Source organism: Copadichromis virginalis, unplaced genomic scaffold (assembly GCF_057382275.1).
Source record: "Copadichromis virginalis isolate Kocher_CV1m ecotype Utaka unplaced genomic scaffold, C_Virginalis_male_GT1.1 unmapped_scaffold_1, whole genome shotgun sequence".
In the NCBI taxonomy this organism is placed as follows: Eukaryota; Metazoa; Chordata; class Actinopteri; order Cichliformes; family Cichlidae; genus Copadichromis; species Copadichromis virginalis.
In genome coordinates, this window is record NW_028188589.1 from 7,074,019 (window position 1) to 7,100,116 (window position 26,098).

Consider the following 26,098-nt stretch of genomic DNA (forward strand, 5'->3'; position numbering starts at 1 on the left):
AGTTCCTTAGTCTTTGAGGTGTTGAGTTGCAGGTGGTTTGTGTGACTCCATGCGACAAAGTTCCTCACCAGACTTCTGTACTCCTCTTCCTGATCATCCCAGATACACCCCATGATGGCTGTGTCGTCTGCAAACTTCTGAATGTGGCATAATTCAGAGTTGTAGCAGAAGTCAGAGGTGTACAGGGTGAAGAGAAGAGGGGACAGCACAGTTCCCTGTGGTGCTCCTGTGCTGCTGACCACTGTGTCAGACGTGATGTCCTTCAGCCTGACGTACTGTGGTCTGTCGGTGAGGTAGTCGGAGATCCAAGCCACCAGGCAGGGGTCCACCTCCATCCTGTTCAGTTTTTCCTGAAGCATACAGGGCCGGATGGTATTAAAGGCACTGGAAAAGTCAAGAAACAGGATCCTGACCGTGCCTTTTCCCCCATCCAGGTGTGAGTGGGCTCTGTGTAGGAGGTACAGGATGGCATCCTCCACTCCGACACCTGCCTTGTATGCAAACTGTAGTGGGTCCTGGGCATGTTGTACCTGTGGTCGGAGGAGGTTGAGGAAGAGCCGCTCTAGAGTCTTCATAAGATGTGACGTCAGTGCCACCGGTCGGAAGTCATTCAGCTCATTGGGCCGGTTCTTTTTGGGGACCGGGACGATGCAGGATGTCTTCCATAGGGCGGGCACTCTCCCCAGTCGCAGACTGAGGTTGAAGACTCGTTGTAGCGGCTCCCCAAGTTCAGCAGCACACGCCTTAAGCATCCTAGGACACACCTTGTCTGGGCCTGCTGCCTTTCTGGGGCGAAGCTTCCTCAGTTGTCTCCTGACCTGATCCACTGTGACACTGGGAGATGTTTGGGAAGAGGGGAGGGGGGGAGATGTCTTGCTGCTGAGAGAGGGATTGGAGGAGGGGGGTGTCATGGTGTCAGGAAGGGGGGGAAGCGAGGGAGGTAGGAGAGTGGGGATTGGACTCTGTAGTGAAGGTGAGGGTGGGGGGGTTGTGGGCTGGTCAAACCTGTTGAAGAAGTTGTTGAGTTCGTTTGCCTTCTCCACAGTCCCCCCCACTGTGCTTTTCTTGGTGTTGTGGCCTGTGATGGTTTTCACACCATTCCAGACCTCCCTCATATTGTTCCTCTCCAACTTCTGCTCCACCTTCCTCCTGTAGGTGTCCTTTGCTTCCCTCAGGCAGCGTTTCACCTCCCGCTGTGCTGCCTTCATCTCCTCCTTCACTTTGCTCCTGAAAGCCTTCTTCTTCATGTTGAGGACAGCTTTGACTTCCTGTGTTACCCACGGTTTGTTATTAGGATAACACCGTACCGTCTTAGCAGGGGCGACCGTGTCCACACAAAAGTTGAGGTAGTCTGTAAGACAGTGTGTCGCCCCCTCTATGTCCTCACCATGTGGGCTCAGGAGCACATCCCAGTCTGTGGTGTCATAGCAGTCTCTCAGAGCATCCTCCTTTTCTGGGGTCCATCTCCGGATGGAGCGCGTTGTGACAGGCTGCCTTTGGACGAGGGGTGTGTATTGTCGCTGTAGGTAAACCAGGTTGTGGTCTGACTTCCCTAGTGGGGGGAGGGGGGTGGCTCTGTATGCATCTCTCACATTAGCATACAGTAGGTCAATTGTCCTGTTGCTCCTTGTGGGACAATTCACAAACTGGTGAAAAGCAGCCAGAGTAGAGTCCAGTGTGGCATGGTTAAAGTCTCCAGATATAATAATGAAAGCCTCGGGGTTTTGTGTCTGAAGTCTTGCTGTGACTGTGTGTATTTTCTCACAGGCAGCTGTTGCGTCGGCCCTCGGAGGGATGTAAACATACACACAGATCACATGACTGAACTCCCGAGGTAGATAATATGGCCGCAAGCTAACAGCTAGCAGCTCCAGGTCCGGACGGCATACCGAAACTTTAACGGAGACGTGTCCAGGGTTACAGTATCTGTTGTTAACGTAGACAATGAGTCCCCCACCTCTGCTTTTTCCGCTGGCCTGCGTGTCCCTATCGGCTCTCACGGGTGTGAAACCGCATAGGTCTACGTTAGCCTGCGGCGTTAGCTCGGTTAGCCACGTCTCCGTGAAGATAAACAAGCTGCACTCACGGTATAGTCTGTGGTTGTTCAGAGCGCACAGTTCGTCAATCTTATTCTGTAACGAGTTCACGTTGCCCATGATCACTGTCGGGATTGATGGTTTGAATCGCCTCCGGTGATCCGCTCTCCTCGCTCCAGCTTTGCAGCCTCTGTAGCTCCTCTTTAGCTCGGCCGGGATGTTGTGTCGCATGCCGGTCTGTCCCTTTGTTTTTAGTGCCAGCAGCTCCGCTCTCGAATAGATGAAGGAACTGGTTCCAGAAGTTTTAAAAAGTGCATTATCCATCTTGTATCGCTATATCTAAGAGGTATAAGTAGAGGAAGGTGAAAAAAAAGTTTGAAAAGCCTAGTCTAAAAAGTTAAAGTTAACAAAAAGGTGCGGTGTTGCAGAGCTACTTGGAAAGGCTGCCGTCACTCCAGCGCCATCTTGATGATGTCATCTTGATGACTTGCATGCATAACAGTGAGCTTTCCTTGCAGGAGCAGTTTTGTCTTAGTTGTGAGCTTTTCTTGTACCGGACTCTGCGCCCTAATTTTAGTGTCAGACCACACATTCAGAGTATTCCATCAGAACCAACCACGACGCAAGAGGAACACTGATGACGTGCAACCCCATGACCCAATCTGGGGCAGTGATGTACCAGCGGAGTTCAAGTTGTGGACCACCAGACAGAAGGTCCTGCACTCACTGTTCCCATGGGTCGGAACTGGAAAAAACACGTTAAGAATTGAGACTCTTGACTACCGATTTGGACTTTTCCTGAACAGCTCAACAAAGATAAATAAGGCTCAGAATGAGGAAATCGACGCGATCAGAATAGTGGTCATGCAACACAGGGTCGCCCTGGACATGATTCTCGCTGAGAGAGGGGGCCTCTGTGTCTTATTCAACACCACTTGTTGCACCTATATCCCGGACAACGTGCACTCCTTGACCATGACCACCGCCCTAGACAAGTTGCGACAACTGAGTAATGCGCAGCAACAAGACTATGTCACGAACAATGAGGACTGGCTGACCTGGCTGCTGAGTGGCAGCTGGAAGACCCTCGTGATAAAAGGACTCGTACTGATAGGAGTTCTGCTTCTATTATTGTGCTTGTTTTCTACATGTATCCTACCATGCATAAGATCCATGATTGACAAAATGGTACAGGCCACAGTAATTACCTATGTTGGACTGCCACTAGAAGATGAATCGGATGAAGAAGATTTAGTATAGAAACACACACACACATACTGAATGATGCTACAATTGAAAATGTTATAAGCAAGTGATTGTTGGCTGATAATAAAGTATGATTAAGTGAAAAATATTAACATCAGGAGGGGATGTTAAAGAAGAAACGCTTTTATGAGTTTTATGTTGCATTAAAGTATATGTTCATATTTTACTCTTAATAGGAAAAGAACAAAATGTACTACTCGCTCTGTTTATAGAAAGAGGAAGTTCACCCTATGACATTTATACGAACTTAGACACACACACACACATATATGCAAAATTAGAGGAAACTGCTATGCTTGTTTCACCCTGCTATAAATAATAAACGACTACTGCAGCTCGGTGTGAGTCCTCTCTGAGCCCTCACCCGTGCAGCACGTTAACCGTCTCCAAGTGTCTCAGTGTTGTTTATTCACCTGTTTGATAACTGTAAATCTCTGACAAGAGTTTATTTATATCATCTTCACGTGAACACATTCAAGAACATCACAGATGAAGAAACATTAAAAACTTCCACACTACATGAAGCAAGAAAAATAGTTTATTCCTTTATGTAGAAAAAACAGAAACATCAAACATCTCCAAGACTCTCTTTGAAAGAACTAAAAACCTTTGTTCTCATGGTCCAATCATGAGTGAACTCCCCGATGAAGCCTTGTGTGCTAAAACATGTCAGAGTTTTAAAGGTTAAACATGAGTTTCCAAAACGTTTTGCTGGAGAACAATGAACTATTTGACTGAGTTTCAATCATTTACAGACGAGCAAAACCAGGACAGAGAAAAAAGGACAAAACTGACTCAGTAAAAAACAGAAAAGAAGATCCCATGTAGATCTGTATTATGTAGAAGTTCAGCCCAGCAACCAGTTCAGTTCAACACAAGTTTAAATGATTCTATCTGAACTCTGTGGAGCCTGATCTCAAGCTTTTTGAGTCTGACACAGAAACCAGAGGATCTTTCTGTGTCTTCAGATTCACTGTGATCCAGTGATGGGAGTGATTTCAGCCCTGAGTGATCGCGCTGATGTTTGCACAGAGCAGACAATGAGGTGAATGTTTGGGCACATTGGTAACAGTGAAACAGTTTATTAGTAACGTGGGATCGTTTGTGTGCAGAGTATGAACTGAGATTCCTGAAGCTCTTGTCACACTGGTCACAGCTGTAGTTTCCTTCTATGTGTGTTCGTTCATGACTGTTACGATGACCTGAATGCGAGAAGCTTCTCTCACAGTGTCTGCACTTGTGTGGTTTCTCTCCTGTGTGGACTCGTTTGTGTGATTTAAGGTCCCTTGCAGTGGTGAAGGATGACCCACACTGATCACAGAGGTGCTTTTTAACCCCACTGTGAATCAGTTCATGTTGTTTTAACTCACTTGGTGTGGTGAAGCTTCTCCCACATTCTTTGCAGTATTTCAGTTTGTCTCCAGTGTGTCTACGTTGATGTGTTTTAAGGGCAGCTTGCCAACTGAAAGTTTTTCCACAGAGGTCACAATGAAAGTCTTTCCCACCACCACAGTGATGACAGGGTTGAGAACTGGATCCATCTGTGTCGCTCTGCTTCTAAACAAAGACACAAAGACAGTGTAAGTCAGTCCTTCAACATTTGTATCCTGAACGTCGCCTGAAATAAAGAGCATCTCTGCAGACGTCCAACTACATTTGACTGTTTCAGTTAACACACTCAGTTTACTGGGCTGCAATAACTACAATACTACCACCATAATACTACAGTAATACTAAAATCATAACTGAAAGGAAAATCTGAATAATCACTCAGAGCTGCTTTTCCATGCAGTAGAATTGCTAACATGCTAACACAGTTTAATGAGCAGAGTTGTTCCAAACAGTCAGGCTAAAATGACAAGATAACAATATAAATACATACCTCACAGTAGCTGCACTTGTAGAGTCTCTTTCTGGTGTGGATCTGTTGGTGTCGTCTCAGGTGACGTGGAGATTTAAAAGTCTTCTCACACAGGTCACATTGATAAGGTCTCTCCTCAGTGTGGGTAAACATGTGTCGTTGTAAGTCTGTGTGACTTATAAACTCTTTGCCACACTGTTCACAGCAGTACACATCATGTCTGGTGTGAATGCGTAGGTGTGTATTTCGGCTCCCTCTCTGGCTGAAAGTTTTTCCACAGATGTCACAGCTGTATGCCTTAATTCCAGAGTGGGTAACTAGATGCCTCTGTAAGTGGCTACTGTTAGTAAAAGCTCTGCCACACTGATCACAGCTGTATGCCTTAATTCCAGAGTGGGTAACTAGATGACTCTGTAAGTGGCTACTGTGAGTAAAAGCTCTGCCACACTGATCACAGCTGTACGCTTTAACTCCACTGTGGATGAGTTGGTGTTTTTTTAGGTAACCCTTCCTGGAAAAAGACTTTCCACACAAGTCACAGCTGAACGGTCTCTCTCCAGTGTGGATGACCTGATGCTGTTTTAGTTTATCCCTCACAGTAAAACCCTTCCCACACTCGTCACAGCTGTATGGCTTAATTCCAGAGTGGGTAACTAGATGCCTCTGTAAGTTGCTACTTTGAGTAAAAGCTCTGCCACACTGATCACAGCTGTACGCTTTAACTCCACTGTGGATGAGTTGGTGTGTTTTTAGGTGACCCTTCAAGGAAAAAGACTTTCCACACAAGTCACAGCTGAACGGTCTCTCTCCAGTGTGGATGACCTGATGCTGTTTTAGTTTAGCCCTCACAGTAAAACCCTTCCCACACTCGTCACAGGTGTGTTTTTTCTCTCCCTTTCTTCTGTGAGGTTTGTCGGCCTCCTGAGAGCGCTGACTTCTGGCTCCATGTTGGTCCTGCAGTGACAGAGATACAAACAGAGGCAGTGAGTGAAATGCAGTCGTGGAACAAACTCAACCTTCAAACTCCATTAACACTAGTTTTAAACCTGAAGGTGGAGCGTGGCACCAAACACCTTAAAGGTCTCTTATCCCCACCTGCTGGTAGTTCTAACACATTACATCCAACCTGCTGTTAAAGATAATTCATGACTGTTCAAACACTAAAATCATGCACACACACACACACACACACACACACACACACACACACACACACACACACACACACACATTATTTTATAATTTAGATTATTTTGTTGTTTCCTATTACATATTTCTATAATTTGTATAGATTTATACAGAATTATTCAGTGATAATAAATCCTATGTTTGTTTATTCTAAAGGAACCCCGTTAGCTTCCACAACAGATGTTGCTCGTCTTCCGTCAAATACTCACATAAAATATTACACAATAAAGTGGATTCAAGATATCCACATAATTTCACTCTTACATCCACAGTGAGGTTTCACAATTGTTCAAATATAAGCAATCAATAATAATAATAATAATATCAATAACATTGAGGCACATTACACAAATTTCAAAAACAAATCATGTCTTACAATATTTACAACAACTAAAAGCTCTGTAAATCGGCTTTTAAGTGTTCATTGAAGTTTTGAATAATTCTCTAATTTTTTAAGGCAACTTATTCCACTTAAAAGTTGCTCTAAATGTAACAGTTTTACAAACGTTACTTTTAACTCGAGCATTTACTAAATTGCAGCTTGTTGAAAACTGTGTAATATGATGATGTATTTCATCTGGATACTGCAGCTGAGCAGAATAAATGTGGTGTGTTTAACAGAATTGCTTTCTTTAGAACTACAAGTAAGCCATAGAATATTTTAGCCTGTACAGGAAGCCAAGAAAGGTTATTATGCATTTTATCAATATTAGTATAGTATGAACATCTTCACACTAATCTGGACGCCTTATTCTGGACTAACTGAAGTCTGTTAAGATCTGTCTTATTAGCTGCTGACCAAATGATTGAACAATACTCCAGATGAGACATTACTAGTGCATTAATGACATCTTTCATAATGAAGAAGTGATACACAAAGAGCATTTCATAGCCATAGCTATGCCTTGTCGGCAGAGTTATGTGACATTAGTGATGTTTGTACTTTCAGCGTTAACTTGGTTTTAAAGCCTTTAAAATATACGCCGTTCAATAGTCGACCTTAATCTGACAGAGAATGTGATGATTTTGTGGATAATTAAAGTCAGTCATATATCCACAAACACAACAAGCTGAAAGTCAGTGATGCTGCTTGGTTTGCAGTCCTGAACATCACGGCACAAGCAGGATCCACTGCACTGTTAATGTTAGCTGTGTTATATTGCTGCCTCTGTTCGGTGGTGTCGAGCCAAACGCACTTTAACGTGTGTTTGAACGAGCTGACGGTTCACTCGTTAAGCTGAAAGAAAGATGCTTTAATCACAGCAGTCACACATGTGTCCACTGCACCATCTGGAACTCTTCTTGTTTACACTCGTAATAACACAAACACTAAATCCTGCTTCTCTGGTGCTGTTGTGTAGCAGTGTGTACACCTGAGACTGTCACCTGTCTGTCTGTCCTGCACTCTCTCTCTGTTTCTTTCTCTCTGATTGTGGAATAAAAGTATGAACATGTGTTTATAAGTTACACTTGTGTTTGAATCCTGCAGCTTATCACACATTTGATTTCCATGTGTGACGACTGCAAGTGTCCAGAGTGAGGACAGACTGAGGGACCCACTGCTGCACATCATCTGTGAGGCTTTGCAGCCCTGATGATCCACCAGGACAAACTCAGCAGTGTGTGAGGAAGAGGAGGAGGAAGAGCCAGCAGCAGCTGACAGATGGAGAGAATAGACAGACTGTTCCCTGTTTGTGAAGGACTGCTAGGAAAGTTTAACATAACTGTCTGTGCTGAATCAGTCTTATTAGGTAATGTTCAAATAATGTGATCAGCCCAGTGTTTTCAGTGTGGGAGAAAGTACTCAGGGCCTTCAAGCTACACACTATGAAAGGCAGCAACAAGGTTAATGTTCAAATAATGTGATCATCCCAGTGTTTCCAGTGTGGGAGAAAGTACTCAGGGCCTTCAAGTTACACACTATGAAAGGCAGCAACAAGGTTAATGTTCAAATAATGTGATCATCCCAGTGTTTCCAGTGTGGGAGAAAGTACTCAGGGCCTTCAAGTTACACACTATGAAAGGCAGCAACAAGTTTAATGTTCAGAAACCTAAAGTCTGTATCAGCAGCAGGATGGAGCTAAAATAAATGTTGGTTTCAGTTCTATGAAGCTTTGAGTATTTTGGATCAGTAGCTGCTGTGTTTGTTGCATCATATTGCTGTAACTGTTTATATGCTTTATATATTCTGAGCTAAGTTGATCTATAGTGTTACATCATATTCTATAAGGATGTTATGTGTTTGTAGACTTTCTGCCCAGTTTGACCCATTTAGCAGAAGTCAGCCTGTTTAAGGCTCTGATATCTATTCTGTGTGACTTACAGCAGTTATGACATGGTCTGATTTTCTCACCCAATAAAGGAATATTTCATATATCAGTCTACTCTTCATTCTATCAGACACAGTTATCACAGCTCCTACATTTGCTTTTTACACATATATGTAAGCATTGAGCCACATTTAGTACCAACATATTAAATGAACAATATTTGTCTCTTATATATGATACATCTGTATACACACTGTCACAGATACTTGTCTGTGAGTGAAGTGATTAATATAATAACTATAATATTGGCCATATTATATTTACATTACCACAGTGAGATGACTTTAGTCTCATGAACAACATCAGCTAATTGTTATTTACAGCTAATCTTAAACGACTGTTCAGCACAGAAATGAAGCCCAACAATCATGTTTCACAGTCCTGTGGTCTCAGCCTCAGATACTCATCAAATCACACAGAGCTCATGTAGAAACAAATGAACTAAATATGTTCTCCTTCATTTCTGTCAAACAAAGCTGTATGAAACGTTTCCAGCTGTTAGTATCATGGTTGCTAGGCAACCTGGGCAGCGCGACGGAGGCTAGACGTCCCATTTCACGAGCCTACGAGCCTCGCACTTCGGCCTTAGCGGTCTTTGAGTACGCGGCCCTTGAGGACTTTAAAGCTGCAGAACCTGAATTGGGATACAGCCATGATGATCTCCAGCCTCGTGCTCGCCAACATTCTCACCTGAGTTAAGAAGACGATCACTGAAATGGTCTCAGCAGGTCCTTTGATGACAGCAATGAAATGCAGCGGTAAGGCTTTTTGGGGATTAAGTTCGTTTTCATGGCAAAGAAGGACGATGCAGTTCATCTGATCACTCCTCATAACATTCTGGAGTGCAGGCAAAATGCTATTATAAAAACTTAAGCAGCAACTTCTCCAGGTTCCAATATTTATGCAATTCTCAAAGCTTTTGGCCACGACTGTATAACCTCTTCTGAAGTTTAGTGGATATTATACATGGTTATGCTCAGGATGTGTCGGCCAGTTTCCACTGGAAACGCCTTTTGGTTAAACTGTCAGCGAGGAATTTGCATTTGCACTGTTACATTTTTATATAACTTTAATGCACATAAACAACAGCTGCTTGTTTCAGTGAAAATACATTGATGGGTTTTTAATAAAGTTGTGCAGCTGTAAAGTATTTTGTCTGCTGTCAATTCTATCGTCAGCTACATCGTTATGGCAAATGTTCAAATGTATATGGTGATAAATATCTTTGGTCATATGGTCCTGCTCTGTCTGTCACCTTCTGTGTTGAGCTCATTGTTTCCTCTGTAGTGGCTGAGCTGAGTCCAAGTAGCTGAAAATGTTCCTCTGCTGCTCCGTCAGACTCTCCTCCTCCTGCTGATCAGCTGGGACACAAAACAGATCTTTGTTAGGCTCCACACTGCACTGAAGAGTCAAAGTGTCTCATATGTTCATCTGACAAGTAAAAGAACACATTTTTGTTTCCCGAGGTGGGCAACTTGTTGGAAACAAACACAAAAGCTTTGAGCACTGATACCTGCCATTGCTGGCATTGAAAGATGCAACCCCAGCAATGTGGATTGTCAAGACTCAAACCAATCATCAAGCAAAGACAACAGGGATCATTTGTTTCTGTTTATTTAGCATTCACAGCATTTGTAGTTGCCTTCTGTGCAGGGGAAGTCCACGCACACTGTGTGGTACCGCCATCCGCAGAAGGTGCATTCAACCTCTGTAAGAGAAACGAGATTGTCTGAGACTGAAATGATATTCACTAAAGAAGTGGTGATTTGTAAAACTTCAAGTGTATGATAAGGTGAAAACAAATACACAACTGCATGTCATGTAGTTGAAGGTTTTTTTTCTTTTGGAAGACCGGAAAACACTGAACGTTATAAATTAGTCCTTTATTTATCCAGGTAAAAAAAAATCTCATTGAGATTAAAAATCTCATTTCCAAGAGAGACCTGGCGTCATGGCAACACAAGTCACATACCACACAGGTATATAACATTTAAAACAAACACAATATCCCAACATGTGTAACAAATGTATTGTGCTTGAAACAAATTCAGAATAGGTGATAAAGCAGCTGCACATGTGTGTCACGAGTAAATCTGGCTGTATAACAAACAGAAACAAGTGATGCTGCTGTCTTTGCTCAACGGTTGGTTTGAGTCTTGACAATCCACATTGCTGCCATCTTTCAATATGTTGAATGCACCAGTGTAAGTGCAGCCACTCAGACTCAATGTGTTCATAGAAACAGGTGCAGATGTGTCACGAGTTCATCCAGCAGTAGCTATGGCACTTGGCCACAGGGGGCAGCAGTGGACTGACCTGCATTCGAGACTGCTCCAGCTGCTCTGTGACAGTCAGTAGATCTGCTACAAATTGCAGATCATATGCAAGTTTTGGAAATGACATTATAAATATTCCTAACTTAGCCACGGCAGAATTGTTGATGTATTACCTATATACTACAAATTATTCCACCTGCTGAAAAGTGGATCTAATGTGGGCGGACTCACACTTAGCAAATAAACCTGTGATGTGAGAATGTAATCAAACTGTTGATCAGAGGCAAAGTAATTTAAAGTTTATGATGCTATCGTCTAATGTTAGCTGACATGATGTTAGCTTGTAAACTTATGTTGTTGTCTGGGTCTCATGTCTGATCTGATGATAATAACTGTGACAACACAGAGATTAAATAAAGGACGTTGGTGGGACTTCTTATGTTAGAACTACAACTTCAGTTAAAGAGTGAGACGTAAGGTGACAAGGAGAATGAAGAGAATGAGAAAGAAGTAACTGGGAAGAGAAAATGAAAACAAAAATTTGAAATGATCAAATTTGTGTTAACAGATGATGGTGATTTTAAAAATTCAAGTAATTTAAAGGTTTTATCCTATTTGTTGTTGTTTTTTTCATATTCTTCTATTTGCAAGAGGTTATTAATAAAACAGGTTCTCTTTCTGGTTTCTCTTTTTGGACGCACTCTCTACAGCTTATCACATCCAAAATGGCGGATGTCAAGTACAAAACCTCGACAGAAACAATCAGCAAGAATTTTAGCATCAGTCCAAAATAAAACTGTCCAACTACAGAGTTTTAAAATCCAACTAAACTATGAACAGAGATCTTTTACAAATAGGCTATTGATGAGATGACAGTGGTAACAAAAACGTACACATCCGCGCACACAGACAAAATGGCGGGAGAGCGTTTAACGGTCGACCTCATGAGTCCGTTACCGTGAACTATGGAGCGGCAGATTTGTGCTGGAACTGAGCTGCACACAGCTGATGTTAGCCAGGAAACATTACACACTGCTAACGTTACCTTCACACGGAGCTCCACACGGAGACGATCAGCGTCAGGCACAAACACCAAGTTCAGAAAAGAGGAACTTTGAGCAGGAAGGAAAGAGTCAGAGCGGCGTTTGAGGACACGTTTACAACCACGAACATCAGAATCTGTCTGTGCTGCATTCAAGTGCAAGTTGGAAACTCACTAATCTCTGTCATGTTGTCCAAAGATGATTTATTTCTGCTGGTTTTCCTGTTTGAAACACAAACATGTGTCAGCACTTTGTTGTTCTTCACCCTGCAGCATTTGAATATTTCAGGAGTAAACTGATCATAAATTCATGAAGTCATGAATGAAAGTGCAGACTGAGAGTGGATCACATGATGTTTGAGGTGTGTCATGTGACATGTTCAGTATTGTCACACATGTCTAGATTGTCCCTGATATCATAGCTGCTCAAACACTGATGATTATATTTGAAGAATTATTCCTGATGGCAGCAAAGTTTGAATGGAGCTCTCTGTCTGTGCTGATTTGTCGCCCTCTGGAGGTCAAAGCACAAACTGCATGATGTCACTGTAACCACCACAGTGACAGGAAGTGTTTTTAAATGATGAAACATGTCAGTGATGCTGATAGTGTGTTCATCACAGACGTTCAGGCTTCGTGTTGACATGAATCAAAGTTAATGTCATTATGGACCAAGGACAGTACTCTGGGTCTCCTGCAGAACAACTCGAGCTGTGATACCTGAATGAAGAGCCTCTGCTGCTTTAAAGAAGGAGGCTCGAGGCAGCGGTGAGGTGCAGACCAACCAGCTTTTATTCAGCAACTTTAACAGAAGGATCAGAAAAATAAAACTATACAGCACAGTGATGCTGACTGAAGCCACAGCATTAAACTAAACAAGCATCTGATCATCTTTAACAACATCTAATAAATAATGACAACTATTTACTCCTGTATTTCCTACAATAAAGCCTGTTCAGATATTTGTTGCTGATGGAAATGTAAAAGGCTCCCAGGAACCAAAGGACAAAAACAGAGGCAACAGTCACAGCTGCAAAGGATCCCCTAACACATAAACTGGTTCGAAGATATTTTCTAGCTCTGCAGAGGAGCTTGATTGCACGGACAGTAAAAAGTGGATTCAATAACAGCAGCGAGCGCTGAGTGATATAACGGTGCTGCGAGCAGCAGTGCAAAGGCTCACACAGAGACAGCAGCTACACTGTGTGTGGATGTGATCCACAGTCACAGCTGTGGGTTTCAGTCAGTGTGTCTCTAACTTCATGGTCACATTTCAAAGCTTATTGGAGCCAGAAGATGTTCAAGTAAAAGATTTATTGCTGTACTCGTCTACCAGGATAACAGGAGGTTCATAAAGCTGTGTAATACTTCAGCTTTCCATCATGGAGTAGTAGTTGTGTCCCTTTGTGTTTATTAGTGTGTTCACACGTCTACTTTAACTTCACTCTGTAATGAAAGGATTCAAATCACTGATAAATACATACATGCTGACTCTGAGTCTCAGTGAAGGAGGAAAGGATGGATGAAGGCAGCCTAGTGTGGGTCATGTGTGTCCAGCAGTCATCCAGGGCCTGGATCCATCTGTAACAGGAAGACAAAGTCCAGCCTGTAATCATCCTATCAGGCACAGCGTTTCCATCCAGCATCCTGACGACGCTAACAACCCGTCAAACGTCTCCTCTGGTCCACAGAAGTCACACTTCCTGTGTCATGTTTACCTTTTTAAGTGTGCTATTCAAGCCTGTGCGACCAACTCTGACTCTCCAGATTCCATCCTGGTCTCTGCTGCAGCTTCTTCTACACGACTGTTTTCTGTATAATAATATCTGCCTTTCCCGTCTCTGTCCCAGTGTGCCTGCCACTCGTCCTTCATCTTTACCTTCATTATACTCTTCACCTCACTTTCACTGTATTTTATAGTCAAACCTGCACGACTTCTTCTTGCTGCACCTTTTTAAACTTATCGTCCTGTTCATTGCATCAACACCGATATTCACAGGGAGCCATAAGAAATCCACTTCTATCCCTCTGTGTTTGATTCTATACAGTAAATGAAGTATATCAAAAATAATATGTTGCCTAGAGTCTGAAGACATATCACCTGTGCTCACTAGCACGCTGCTAGAGTCCCAGCAAACCACATACCTGCATATTAGTGCATCCTCCACCCAGTTCAAGCCAGTAACATCACTACCAGCTCCCAGTATAAACTGCCACATCATCTGTAATTCTTTTACTCATCACCAAACTTATTTGTGGGAGAACAAATGCAGCAGCCGTTCTTTTATCTGACAGTGTTGACGCATCAGTAAATATCCTCACATGACCTGAGGACTTTCCCACTATATGAACCTGCTTTTAGTCGCCCCTCCTCCCTCGCCACAAGCTTCCTTTACAACATAACTTATAAAAAACAACTTTATTGACAATCAGCAATAACAATTACAGACAGTCTAGAAGAAGAATCACATGATCAAGGAGCAGAAGTTTATGGTTTTAATAGCTTTTACATTTTGGGAAAGTTTTAAAAACATTGTTTGGTTTTCTTTCTAAAGCGTTGAAAGGACGGCTTTGCATCAGAAAAGTAAGATCAGCAAATGAATCCATTAAAGTTCTTTTGCCTTGTTTGCAAAAGAAGCCAAACAACATTTGTGTTACAAAGAGAGACTTCAGAACAGATCAAAGATCACAAACATCAGGCACTGATGGAAACAGCCAAACACAGAAACAGAGGCACCAGCAGGTGAAGGAGGCCTGTTGTAGAAATGACTCTGAGTGCTCAGGTAGAAACGCATGAAGAACCAGTGCGTCTAATATTTGGAAACCAATCTGTGTTTGAGTGTCCTGGATGAAACACAGATCATGTTGCAGAGCGAGGACGTCGTCTTTCCTCCCGAGTGTGTAACTACAGGACGTGTGCAGAAGGTTTAATCGTCCTCCTGACAGTTACTGATGAACGAGTCCTTCAGGGAGGCTCCAGGATCACTGTGGCTTTTACCAGCTGCTGCTAAACTGAGAGGTGTTGCTGCTTCATGTGTGAAGATGTTTGCATGGCTTTAACAGTGCAGACGTTCCTCATGTGCACCCATTTCATATGTTTTATTGTGATGTTTAGTAACATCTGCTTTCCTCCTTCAGGCAGACGATAAAGTGAGCTCAGCCTTAAACATGTGGAGAGAACGTTTGACCGACAGTCCTGGGACGACTGCAGAACAATGGTTTGTTTTTAATGATAAAGTTTCATAATGGAAATAAATGCTGAGCCTGTTTCATGATGTTGGCCCTGCAGCATCAGGCAGGATTAATACTGTAACAAACGTGTGTCACAGTTATAATGACTTTAAATGAAGACTTGGGTTGGATGGAGATGTCAGCTGGATTTGTGCTGACTGTCACTTTAAATGTTTTCAGTTCAGCTTCTAAATCTACTTTTGTATAATGTTTGCTGAGTTTTGCACTTCATGACGCTTTTAAGAAGAGCCAATAAATCCTGACTTTACACAAAAATAAAGATTTAATGTGTTTAGTGTGACAGTGGAGGAGAGCGCACATAATAAGAGTCATTAACAGAATGGTGACAATTATAATCTGTCTCATTTTAGGAGCAGCTCACAGGCACAACAGACTACAGAGCAATCAAAGCACCAGTTAAACGTCCATGTGACCGGCTTACAGCCAATGAACAATCAGTCCCCACTGTCCCCACCAACATCACTGTACTGGAAAGACTGTGCTGCCATGGTCAGAGATGAACTGGTGCTAAAATGTAAGGCAGCTGATGTGTGTGGCCTTAGCAGCACAAATGCATCACGGCTGCAACGCTGCAGTGTGTTTAAACATTTGAACATTTCTGTGGCTTCAAACCAGCAGCTGCTCTGTACTCAGTCGTGTTTGTGTGTCTGTCAAAGTGATTGTTGTCTTTAAAAAGCCTTTTGTGTTGAGTTTTGTGAGCAGTGCCGAGCTTCTCTGTAGTCTAAGCTGAGTCGATATATTTGATTCCATGTTTGGTGTGATTTTCAAAGTCAGCAGCAGCAAACCCATACGGTAAAAAAATACATTTTTCCTGGCCAAAATATATTTCAAATATATGGTAAATATATTTTGTATTTGTGATGCTCCAAAAATATATATTTTTGAAATTGAAAATATATTTCTTTCAAACCAAAATACATTTCAAAACATATTTTAGGGTGAAGAAAATACATTTCCAACCTTACAGTAGAATGTATATCAAAGTATCCTTTATTTAAAATATATTTAGTGCAATAATGATGATAATGATAACAATACTAAAAGTAACATGTTTTATGCACATCTGCAAAAAACAGTTGGATTCAAACAAAACAGAGTCAAAGGTCTATCACGAATTAGGTTGTTTATTCATTTGCTTACAGTATTTCACATTACACAATATCTCACTATAATGTAGCGTTCATTGACTTTGAAATTATCTGTCAGTGATACAGTAAACAAGATACAACAACTGCTATGTACACTTTAGTTTTTGACAATATATACAATTTAGTACTTAAAGGAACACACTCCACTGTTTTGGAAATAGGCTCATTCTCCATCTCCCTCAGAGTTAAAAATGCAGCGTCTTCTTTCTAGATCCGTACGTTAATAGGGCTCTGGAGCGTGATCTTACGGGATGGGGCGTAGCCAGGATTTTTGGTCAAGGCGCCATATTAGCAGGCCAAACAAATGCTTGCTGTGTGGTCGGTTGTAATGTTAGATTGCACTACCGACAAAGGAATAAGCTTGAAAACAGGCTCTCTTTTCATTGTTTCCTCACCTGGAAACATCATGAGGGAGCTTATGTGTTGGATGTTACCAAAAGAAGGCGTCTAGCCTGGATAGCAGCTGCGAGACGAGCTGATATTCAGTTCTCTACCAGCCACAGATATCTGTTGGTGTGCTCCAGTATTTTCATTCAGGTAAGTTCTAAATAAGTTCATATTATTATTTATAGCCTGTTAATTTTATTTTCAATGCGCTCTGAGATCATAGCACAAACTTAGAACAAACATGCAGAACTACCTTCTATTTATAGAGTTGCTAATTATTTGGCATTATTGCAACAAACCAGCCTATGAAATGAATGAAACAAATCCTGACTGGGTTCCAACACTACACATGGGGCACTACGAAATCCCTGCTTCAAACTACATGCTACTTACCACCATGCCAATCAGATTACTTCTTCCATGTGTGGGTAAAAAGGTGACCTTCCTGGATAAGATGGCAAAGGTTTGCTGCGTTTTGGTGAACATGTGCCCCAGTGTGGTAGTAAAACCAGGGAAAAATGCTCTTGTTAAATACTTTTAAGTCTTGTGCTGTTTATGTAGTGATAACTTTTCTTTTTTTTTTTTTTTCCTTTTTCTCTTCTTTTTTTTTTCTCCTTCTCTTTTTACAGTTGCAGAAACATATAGGTGATTGCTGTAACGTATGTTTTAATTTTGAAATTAAAGCAGCCTTTTTTCCGTTAAAAGGTTCTTTGTGAGGATCAATCCAGACATGGGAACAAAATGCCCTGCAAAACTTGGTACAAGCCGCAAGACAGGTCGTGTCGTAAAGAGGAAGGTTACAAGAATCAGCCCTCGGATCACCACCTTCCTCCAGCGGCTCTCTGAGTTTGAATGGAGGACTTCCAACTAGGTAAGAACAGAGATGATAATATCTTTTACATAGCTGATAATTATATACATACTGTACACACATCCATACAACAGTATGAATGATCTCAGACAGATGTGAACAAGTGAATAACCTGAGCAAACATGAATATTGATGATGTGTCTTTGACAGGTGGTGATAAAGACTACGCTGAACCCGACCATCCTGGTAACGGAAATCTAAATCCCATGTCACATTCTATTTCCTGGGACCCACTGATAATTATTACATTTTGTAAATGAGTTTTGTTTTACAATTGTAATAGTTTATTTAATGTTCATGCTGGTGGGTTTGTCCTGTTTTTAGTGGAATGAAAAACTGTTTTCCTTAAAAAAATCAGACAGAAAGGTGAAGGACTGTGTAGTTTTCATGTACGCTTCTATTTATTTTGGTTATTGGCATTGTTTTTATTCAGTTTAAAAATGTTTTTCTTGTTAAAAAAAAAAAATCAACAATAAATGTTGGTTTAATTCACTATTCTGAGACTACTTTATTATTTTATTTTTTTTTGTCCCGTTTGGATCTATAGCCATCAGAATTGTTGTCTTGAGGCCAAGAAAGATGCCAAGCGGATTTATTTTACCAAGTGGATCATCATGGCCTTGCCATATTGGTCCATTTGATTGACCTTTATTATAATTATGAATTTATTTTATTTTCAGTTGCAAACGGGACAGACATAACTGTGGGACAGGACAGGGGGAAAGAATGAAAGAAAGAGGGGGAGAGAAAGAAAACCAAAGGTGGGAAGAGACGGTGAGAAGGGGGGGAAGAGAGAAAAAAAAACAAACAACAAAAAAAAAACTCCTGGGTCACCTGTATGGAGAAAAAAAAAAAACAGAGGAGACAGCAAACAACAAAGAGCAACATAATAATAGAAAAAAAAGCACCATCACAATAAACTAGCTAGCCATAGATATCAATAGTTACTAAATAATAAACGATATTGTGCAGCACGCAGGATAGACAGCGCACAGTGTGCTTTGAGGCAGCAGCCAAGAAAGCTGTAGTCCGCGTCTGTGAATACCCATGTGTACACCTGTGTGCATACCTGTGTGGATCAGCATGCTTGCATTCCAAAGGTTTCTCCATGTGATAAGTGATAAGTTTTCAAAAGAGACAGTAAATTACAGATTGCTAGTAGTGGGTGATATTATACAAATGCTGTCATGATTTTATGTGAACATTTTGTCATTTGTAAACTATACATAACATTTTTTCTACATTGTAACTGATGTGATGTTCGACAAAGTGCTTTTAATTAAAAATAGGCAAACATTTCTTTGTTTCTTTATTCAACTTTTGAACAGTGGTATTTAGTAAGTACATATTCAGTAAATGCAAAGTATTTACATGGCCCCCTAAATTAAAACATTATGGGTTATTCAGAACAGAACTATGCTTGGAAAAATATTGTCCCATCAGTTGATCCAACTCCTCCACAGTAGCAGGTGGAACTTTTCTTTTTTGAGGATGGCTTCTTTTACCTGTCACTACAGATGGTCTGTCTATGTTTTGATCAAGAACCTTTTTTTTGGGCAGCTGAAGAGGAGAAGTCTATCTTATGGCCAACCTCTGGCTGTATCTTGGTCATATTACCCAGCAAAACCCAGTATGCAGGTTCATCTGTAACAGTCCTTGTGCCACAGATCCTCACTGTTGCTTCTACATTAAACAGAAGAGCAGTGACATGGCTGCAAGTCTCCACGACTCTAGCCATACAGCTGCAGTGGGCGGCTTCAACCTTCCCTGTGATGCTCACAATGACCTGTGGCTGCAATGCTGCAATTCAGTCTTTAAGAGTGCAGGACCTGAAACACACACAGACAAAGTTCATTTAAAGACAAGAACTTTAATAAGCCAAGTCCGACACAAATGTGTTTTATTTACTTTCAAATCCATTTATCATAAATGTAACAAATAAAGTGTTTTTATGTATCCATCTATAGAACGCTGCATGTTATATTCTAAATCTGCATGTTTCTTTTTAGAAACCTATCAGCAAAAAATGAACCTAAAGTATGTAATGCAAGGATGTAATCACTTTCAAGAGGGAGAAAACATAAAGTTCAACTTTAAGTGACAACTATGGACACCTAATATGACAAGGAGATTCTGCAGGTCATTAATCAATGTATAAAACTAAAACAGAATGTATTTTTAGTGACACAGGACACAAACAAGGAAGCAAGATGTGTAATTAGGATTATTTATAATAAATATGAATTAATTAGGGCAATTTCTTTAACCATAAAGAATAACTAAATCCTTCAGGACAATGCCACATCAATGCACTGAACTCACTATGTTATCCCTCTAACAGAGCCTCTACATCAGGGGTGCCCAATCCCGGTCCTCGAGAGCTACTATCCTGCAGCTCTTAGATGCATCCTTGTTCCCACACACCTGAATCAAATGAATGGCTTGTTATCAGGCCTTTGCCAAACATGATGGCATGCTGAAGAGATCAAACCATTTGATTCAGCTGTGTTGGAGTAGGGATGCATCTAAAAGCTACAGGATAGTAGCTCTCGAGGACCGGGATTGGGCACCCCTGCTCTACATGTTCTCACTGTAATTTCCCCCTCACGAATGAATTTTTGCTAGCACTAATTCGAATGTTGGGGGGAATCAAACGCATTTTACTCGCAGTACTCAAGCTGACTTACCTTTGCTTGAATGACGGCGTACTCACAACGTGGAGGCTTAAAAATAGCCAAATCTTGTACCCAGTCCTTGGTGAATTGGATGTGCGCCTCCAGAGATTTATAATTGCGAAATTGCTGCGCCGTGTATGCTCTGACTCCACAGACAAGGTATGAGAGTAGATCATGCTAAGTCAATAGCGGTTTGGTCTTCAGGGTTTCTACTCCACGGCTATATTTCATACAGGTCCACATTTCAACAATCAAGTACCGTCTCTTTGCATCTGGACAGAATCTGTCTCTATACCGTCATTTTCTTTTGAGCTACGTTTCAGAATGGTTCGTAGCAAACTTGTTTTGATTCGTGACCTGCCAAGATGGTGCTGCGCTCCCACAATGCATTGCGACATTACGTCAACTCCAAAGCCCTTTGCGTGCAGGAGTGTATGCGCATGCGCATTGCCACGGTGGTTTAAAAAATAAAGATATAATGAAAAGTAATTAATAAAAATTAAATATTTAAACATTCCCACAAATGTGCAATGAACGTGCAAAAACTCTCTTTAGTAGTTGTTGCTGTTTCTTTCTTTCTTTCTTCTTTTTTTTTTTTTTTTGAAAAATAACGACGTCTCTGAGGCGCGAAATCTGACAGCGAGAGGAACGGCCGGATACAGGAGACGGGAAGAAACAAGCCGATTATGTTCGCGTTAATTAAGTGGTTGGAAGATGTAAAATTCTCAATTCTGCCAACTGAACATATACGAGATTTTAATGAGGATGAATAATTAGCCGGCATGGAGGAAACGGACCTTTATTTCGTGGAGTGGCGACAAGAAGCCAAGGCGGGTGGCCAGTCTAAGACGCCTCCATCATCAAGCTAGCAGGTGCCTTTTCCCATATAATATTACTTTATTCTCGTGTATTTGGAACGGAAGCGTAGAGCTGCCACCCAGGCAAAAGAGAAATATAAGTATATCACGTTATAACGTGAAAAGTTTATCGTTCTAACAATATACTATCATGTTTGAACAACATGTTTGAACAACATTGTACGAAAAATGTACATAATTATCACGTCCGTACAATATTGTGCGAACGTGACAATTATGTATATTATAATAACGTGATATTATATTATACCAGTGGTTCTTAACCTGGGTTCGATCGAACCCTAGGGGTTCGGTGAGTTGGTCTCAGGGGTTCGGCAGAGCCTCCGCTGTGACGTGCACGGCTCATTTTGTGCACCAGTAAAAAACATATCTACGTCTAATTTGAAAAAAAAAAACACACTTTATTTTTCACTAAAGAGGGGTTCAATGAATGCGCATATGAAACTGGTGGGGTTCGGTACCTCCAACAAGGTTAAGAACCACTGTATTATACAAACATGAAAAGCATAATGTTAGAACAATAAACATTTCACGTCATAACGTGATACAGCTCTATTTTTCTTTTGCCTGGGTGGCAGCTCCACGCTTCCATAATTTGGTAATCAAAATATTTAACTTAATTAATTATATTGTGACGTACTTTTGCCTTTTCTTATTATTCTGCCTTCTCAATAACTATCAAAGCCTATTCACATTTAATTTGGCTTTCACAGAAATCCTACCTCTCCTTCTGGCTACAGAGTACTTACCAAGGTTAGAAACAAAGAACAGTTATGCTTTATTAATGTTCGCTAATTACAATGTTCCACATTTCCTTGCTTTTTAAGTCATTTTTAGGCTTTTTAGAGTTTTTGTTTTTTATTTTTTTAGCAGTAATGTTTCTGCCTATTTATTTCAGCCCATGAAATCGAATGCAGATCTTCCTAATGTGAGATTTACATAAATGTAAGTAATTTTGTTTGTCATTGTCATTAATGTTGTTGCTGTTGTTGTTTTTGTGCAGTTTGCAATCATATAAACCTAGCAAGCATCAGTCAGCACAGTGACTAACCTAAACAGATTCTTGCTTTATTCACATATATTATATGTAATTATATATACCTGCACATTGTACCTAGGGTTGCAGCCACTTGGCCCCACCCCATTGTTGTGACAGCCCTGATTGTACTTATACACTGCATCTGAACAGGGAACAGTCTGCCACATTAATGTATTTTTAAGTGACTTGTTTGTAATACATGAATTTGTTTCTTACAGATGTCAAAGTCTCAACCTCATGCTGCCCTCCCCCATCCTCCTAAAGTAAGTATTTGTTGTTGTAGTTTTTTATGCGGTGTCTGTGTCACATGCTAATCATAATTATTGAAATAACTGTTTTCTAACAGGTTTTCCAAAACACTAGTTATGTTTGTTGTCATTCAGACCAATACTACTGCTTAGACATTGTTTAGTGGTCATGCATGTTTGACAAGCTCGTTATGATACCAAAACAGTAGGCCTATCACAATAATCGATATATCGACTTAACACACAGTACATGTACATGACCTCAATAATTGTTGATGATGTAATTTATGTGCCATTATATTTACAAAAATAAAATATAATGATAACAAAACAATAACATTAAATAACATTGTTTTCTATTTGTTAGAAAACTTACTATTTATTCAAGTTTTTAAGGTATCTAATATTTTGATTCCTAATTTCAATGATCTAAATACTTTAAGAATTAGATGTTGGTTTGTCAATTGAAAGTGTGTAGATCTTGCATTATTATGGTGTTATATTATGATTATACATTCAAAGACATAAAATGGTCTTAAAATGACAATGACATAACTTGTCGCAATTGTTTATGGGGCAATATACCGACCAACAAAAAGTCGTTATCGTAACAGGCCTTCAAAACAGACAGTTTTATGATTGATAAATTCAAAAAATAAATACATTTAATTTCTCTGAGATTCTCTAATATTCACAACACAGCTACCCGTACATGCAGTATTATACTGTAAATATAAATCTCTGCATTTAGCATCCCACTAGAAGCGTCACAGTTACTGCCTCTTTTTTTTTTTTTACAAATACCTGTACTATCACTAACACATTTACTGTTTTACTTTTAGCCTGTGGATACAAATGCAGATTTCCTTAATGTAAGTTGTGCATTTTAATTACATCATGTTATTTTTATTATTATTTATTTATTTATTTTATTTTACATTCAAATATTTCAAGCTTCTTGGTTAAAGAAGCTTGATTGCTAGTAGGTAAAGAATAGTTCACCTATAATTCATATTCCCAATTAATTTCTCACCTCTGATTGAATGCCTTTGTTTGTTTTCCTATAACAAAACATTTTTGCTGGATATATATGGTGAATTTATATGCATAGATACAGTCGTAGTGCTTGACACATGCAAACAGCAGTAGATGTACTAAAAAGGAAATAATTACAATCATGATGTTGATTGCTGATGTCAGTATATATATTTTAGAGGAATGTTTTGTTTTTCACCCAAAATAACTATATTGCTTCAGAAGAGATTTATTACCCTACCGGACTCTTATATATTGTTCTGTTTTTTGTTTGTTTTTGTTATTTTCAGGTTCAATGGTGCGTGTTCTTCTAATGGCCGCCTTCCCACTGGAGGTTTTGATCCACAGCAATTTAAAAGGTAATCAGCTTTGAAAGTCAGTTCAAATGGTTAGCTAATAGTACTTTAAAAAGCCTACAACTCTGTCACCAGTTTCTTTACCAAAAATTACCCATAAAAGTATCGCTCAATAGCATATATTGTAGTTCAAATGTTTAGTTGTACAAATATCAAATTTTTGGAAATCTAAAACTAGTCAAACACTCAAATGTTCATGCTTTTTATAGGAGGACAGAGCAAAACGGACATCGGCGCAGAGTGAAGAACTGCCCTTGATAAGGACACTATGACAGCCATATATAGTAAGTGAAGACTTTCTGTGTATCTAAAATTGCATACAGCACAAGTAACTTACTTTGCAACCATTAAAATAGGTTGTAAAGTAAGTTACCAATACAAATAGGTGATGATGCATTGTAGTGGTTGGTCTCAGACAAAGAAGGTCAACAGATTTATGAATGCTGGAAGGTAAGGAGAGACGACCAAAAGGGGTGTTAGCATTACTGTAATGTGAACTGGATAGACTTCCCATCTAGGAAAAAAAAGAGGTAAAATTATGCGTAAAATATATCTGTATTAATATCTGTATCTGTATAAACAGAAATATCTGTTTGCTAAATGAAGCCAGCTAACATAAATCACATTTTTATTTTAACTCTGAACTGTAATAGAACTGTGACTTTTGTTTGTTACAGTGGGGGTAAGGAAGGGGTTTCCCAGCGTGTCCAGAAGGGCTTTGAGGATTGCAGTGAAAGCTGGGGGAACTGAGACTGCTGGAAAAGGAAAAGAAATTACATTTTAAGTATGCTGACTTATGTTCATACAATCACACACACATATACACATACACACACATATATGTATATGTGTGTGTGTTTCTTTTAGAATGTTTAAGTATGTAATGAGAATAAACTTATAAAATGAATATTCCTTGCTTGATTGATATGCTATATGTATGTTTTAAACATCAAATAAAGATTTCTTTCAGATGTTACATGTGAATGTGTTTTCTTAGAAATATATGAAGGGTTAAATTTATATTTTTTTGAATGATTTTAAATAAATTTAAATTGTATTTTGAAATATATTTTATTAATACATTTCAAAATATACAAAAAATGGCCAAAAAATATATGTGCTAAAATACATTTTAAATATATAAATATATTTTAAAATGTATTTTAAAATATATTTTTTTACCGTATGGGAGTGACATCTGAAGCTTCGTTTAGAACGTACCTTTTTTTAAATCGAACTTTATTGAAACACAATGAGTATACAACATACAAACAGATGAAGTTTACAAAAGAACAGAACATGAACATACAGAACCAGGAGTAAAAAAATTATGATATGAGTAGGTGAAAAAAATCTACATATAAATATTGTTCTGAGAGGCTTTTTGTTGGTTGAGTCTGAAATTGATTGTATGTACAATTCATATCCTTATAAAAAGGCAGAAATATGGTGTTTTATTAATAAACTTACATTTATGGATATAAAATAGCTAAAAGTATTAACAAATATTTTATAAAAAACATTTATCATTCTTCCTGGGGAACTTAAAGAAAAAGAATAAAACATTTTCCATCGTAAAGAAAACTCCCTTAAAATATGGACAATAACAAAACTGCTAAATTCTTCCAGAATCTCTGTGTAGAGGAACCAAAAGAGATGTGCCACAGTTTCTGGATGATCCCCACAGAAAGTTCAATTAGTATTTATGTCTCTTTTAAATGTTACCATATAGTGACTGGCTGGGTCACATTTATGAAGAATTTTATATGAGATTTCCTTCACCTTGTTCACAATTAGATATTTATGGGATCATCCAGACTGTCTTCCAGGTGATATCTGGAACATGTCGGTTCCAGTAAGATATTCTATATATGGGAGAGACATGATATCTTCTTGGAATAAACTACGTATTCTCTTATTGCTGTTACCAAGTTCCTGTGAAAAGCAGATTTTTCCCACTGCTGACTCAGCTGGATCAGGGAGAGTGACTGAGGCAGATATTGAGCTGTCAGTGTTTTTATATAACATTAAAGTCCCTGAGGGTATGGCACCAAGCACCATTGAGAATTCCCCAACACTGACGGGAAAATTATATAGTGTAAGGAATTCATTGTAAGTAAGTAGTACTCCCTCGTTAAATTTTAAAACTTAGTAGGGGCCGCCATTGTTGGCAGCTGAAATTTGGCTGGGCCGCGCTATGAATTCTGGGA

At 39.9% G+C, this 26,098-nt stretch overlaps 2 long non-coding RNA genes across 3 annotated transcripts; one reads left to right on the plus strand and one right to left on the minus strand.

Annotated features, from left to right (window-relative positions):
* Positions 1–3,822: 3,822 nt before the first annotated feature.
* LOC146679696 (uncharacterized) lies at positions 3,823–5,457 on the minus strand. Its single transcript, XR_014918613.1, has 2 exons — positions 5,185–5,457; positions 3,823–4,859 (listed from the first exon to the last, which is right to left on the minus strand). It is a non-coding gene; the product is annotated as an uncharacterized LOC146679696 (long non-coding RNA).
* Positions 5,458–20,949: 15,492 nt separating this feature from the next.
* LOC146679697 (uncharacterized) lies at positions 20,950–24,452 on the plus strand. Of its 2 annotated transcripts, XR_014918615.1 has the most exons (7): positions 20,950–21,204; positions 21,924–21,963; positions 22,109–22,155; positions 22,468–22,512; positions 23,340–23,369; positions 23,823–23,891; positions 24,098–24,452. It is a non-coding gene; the product is annotated as an uncharacterized LOC146679697 (long non-coding RNA). The 2 variants fall into 2 exon arrangements; XR_014918614.1 differs by lacking the exon at positions 20,950–21,204 and having other exon boundaries at positions 21,845–22,155.
* Positions 24,453–26,098: the final 1,646 nt, after the last annotated feature.